This window comes from Miniopterus schreibersii, assembly GCF_964146895.1.
Source record: "Miniopterus schreibersii genome assembly, chromosome: 16".
NCBI classification, from domain to species: domain Eukaryota; kingdom Metazoa; phylum Chordata; class Mammalia; order Chiroptera; family Miniopteridae; genus Miniopterus; species Miniopterus schreibersii.
Window position 1 is genome coordinate 17,983,341 of NC_138116.1, and position 3,718 is coordinate 17,987,058.

The window sequence follows — 3,718 nt, forward strand, 5'->3', positions numbered from 1 at the left end:
GGTCCTCTGAGGTAACAATCTAAATCGAACACAGGGAGGACCATGCTATGGGCCAGGAGTCCAGCTCTTCGCAGCCTAGCAGTTTCCCTTCCTGGAAGGGCATGTATGTGAGAAAAGCTTCCCGAAAGCTGCTTAAACAGCAGAACAAAAGCATCAGCTCCCTGGCTGACACCCAAATGAAACTACGTCAAGACAAAACACACAGTTAAAACCTGTTTCTAGCTCTAAAAAAAACTAGAATTAAGATCCTATATTTGGCACTCAAGAAACAGTACCTTTTAAATTGGCCACACACTGGAGGGTTCATTTCATGAAATACATTATTGTTTATACATCTGTTTTATTAGGCACTACCTACACCAAAATCTGTCCCTTTTTCAACTTGAAATTTTATTAATATCATACAAACAAAAGCACATAAAAACGTACAGTTAAAAGAAGAAATCGCCCAGCCAACGTTGTGTATTGAACAGCCTGGTTTTGACCTTCACAGAAATAGAACCAGAATGGACGTGTTCTTCTGTTACTTGCTTTTCTGACCAGAGATTCATCCATGTTCACACCTGCAGCTGTAGTTCAGTTTGATTTTTGTGGAATATATCACAATATTTATCCAGTGGATTACTGATGGGCATTTGGGGTCTTTCCAGTTTTGTTGGTGTATTTTCCTTTTCTTCCTACTACAAATGACACTGTTATGACATTTCTAAGTCCATCTCCTGGCACATGTGTACAGAGTTTCTCTAAGGTATGAATCTAGGGGGTGGAAGAGCCGCAAGAGAAGTTATGGCACAGCCAGTCAGTCAACCTGTTTTCCATTGTTCCTAAACATTCTTAAATCTGTTGACAACTGACCTACTTGGGATGGCTGAGGGGAAGAAAAAGATCGACTATGAAACTCTCAAACTGCATTTTTAAAATAGGAATTAAAAATCTGATATAACAATGAAAAACACTTCTACTTCTCAGCATTGGTTTACTTGAAATGTACTGTGATGTCTCCCATGTTTCAAATGTTTCTAAATATACGAGTGAAACAGCAAGATTCAGAACATGTGGTATACTATCATATATTTTAAAAATCTACACATGTATGTTTACATTCTCCAAAGCCCACCTCCCCACAAAACACCACTTGGAAGAATAATTGTTAACAGTCATAGCTCCTGGAGAGGAAGAACAGAGGGACAGGGAAAGGAAGACATGGATCACTAAACACTTCCACTGATGTACTGTTTTTTTAGAATTTTTTTAAATTTTATTTTTCTACTGTTGTTTTTTTGAACCATCCATGTACAAGCATTATAAGTGTAATACAAATTTTTTTAAAAAGTCACCTGGGGTTCTTTCATAAACTAAAAACCAGTCCGAACTCAAACTTGAAAACCTGAATGAAGTCCCATTCCACAGAAAATGTACACAATAAACTCAAGTGTATTTTCCGTTTCATGCACTTTAGAAAAAAAATGTTTAAGAACATTCACACAGCTCATCTACAATGCATTTTTAAAAGCACAGAATGGACGCAAGCCTGATAAACTTCTAGCCTAGATTGTTCAGTTTTAACATCTCTAGAAACTTAATCAGAAGGTGGCTGAACTCAATGCATATATGGTCGTGTTCTCAGACCTTGGATAGAGGGTCAGTTATCCTGTGACACTAATTATATTGAAGAAAGCGAACAGATCACCTGCAGATGAGTAATGCTGTGAGGACATAAATATCTAAGCTGGGTGATATGACTCAAAGCGGCAAGAAATGTGTTTGGATTCAAACTGAAAAATCAATGGATTGTGATTTTTTTTTTTAAAAAAGTTAACAAAAGGGGTAGGATAGAATGTAGAAGGGTCTCTATATTGCAGTGGGGAGGATGCCAGAGGAGAAGACTCAATTCCTGGGGCCCCTTGAGAGGCACAATAAAAAGTAAATCATCAGACCAGTACTATAGGCCAATTAAAAGTTCACCCCATTATTTTAATCAATGAACTATTGTTTAAATCTTTATCTTTTAGAGATACATGCTGAAGTATTTACAGATTAAATGGTAGGTCTGACACTCCAGTATAATAGAGGGTAGGTGATTCAAACAAACAAAATAAGACTGGCCATTCAGTTATACTAGTGATGAGTTTTAACAGAGGTTAATGATACTGGTTCTACTATGTGTATGTCTTTTAAATTTTCTAAAGAAAATTAACTGACTGCTTTGATTCCAGTTTTATCAAGTACTCTTCTGATTAATAAAAACTGGCTCCCCCCTTCAAGGCTTTTCAAAAAGGAAATACACATTAACCAATTAACAACTTTTAGGTCTGCAAGGCAGAAATGTGTATTTCTTATACAGAATCTCTTTATATTGGATTCTTGTGAATTTGGCTACTAAGAAACATTTCCTCTCAAGACTGGTAAATTTTGGGTGTTGGGAGTGTCCCAACCTTCTAGATCTCCACAACTAAGACCAGACATTAATCATGGACACTTTAAGGGGCCAGGCCTTCCCCTCAAATCCCACATAACTCTGACATCGATCTAAGTGTTTGCAGAGATGACGATTTTTCATGAACTCGTTTCCTGTACATCATTAAAATGTTAGCTGTTAATTCCAGATGAGGCAGAACAGAATAAACCTGGTGTTTTAATACCTTAATAATTTACTACCTTTAATACTTTAGTAAGTTCTTTCTCCCTACAACCACAATTGTGTCAAACTACACAAAGCAGTGCTTGGGAGGTGGCAGACTTTGTGTTAGGTTGTTTTTCCATCTCATATTAATCCTCCCGTGAATCATCCCTGACAAGTTCAGAGACAACCCATTTGCTGCATCTTCGGGATCAACTAGGTAGGCCAGGAGCGCACTGTCCTCAAAGCATTCTCTCACAGAGCCTCTGAACTGGCAGCTTCGTTATTTTCCAAAGCCTGGTGGAGAGCATGTTAGTAAATTCTGTAACAGTTCATTATGCCTACCGAATGAATACAGTGGCATCGTAGCGAGGCACTGGACCATGGGGCAGAGACCTACTAGACTGCATGTGCTAGCTCGCCAACACAGAGCCAGATGACCTTGGGTAAGTCATGTAACCCACTTACTCAATTTCTTTACCTATAAACTGATGGCAATATTTGAAAATTATAAATCACAAAATATTACTATGATATATGTAGCTGGAGATACTTTTATACAGTTCTTGACAAAGAGGACTATCAAAAGAAACTAGCCACCAAATTTGCCGTATGTGACAAAGGGAGGGAAATCATCTGCTTAACTAGTTTTTTTTTGTTTTTTTTTAATCCTTGTTATATGTATTACACACCCCATAGAAATAAATACATTTGTATTCTGACAAGATCAGATTAAAAGAAATCTTGATACAGAATTTAAAACAAAGACTAAAAATGAGTTAAAAGTTTTTGAATGCTCTTCTACATCATTATATCACAGCTAGAGGATGCCTGTGTTCATCAGAAGGATATTCTGAATTTACTACTACTAAAGATATCTTTCAGGGATGTAAAAATATATTCTAGTTCACTGTACATCTTTGCTATTTATAAGCAAAATTCAAATTTATTCATAACTACCCCAAATTGAAGCACCATTATTAAAAACATTTAAACTGGAAATTCTATAAAAATTAGTCTTAAACAGAACCACCAGATAAAACTGTACCACCAACACCTCTAGTAACAGTGTACCTCATATTTAAAACAAGGGACTAG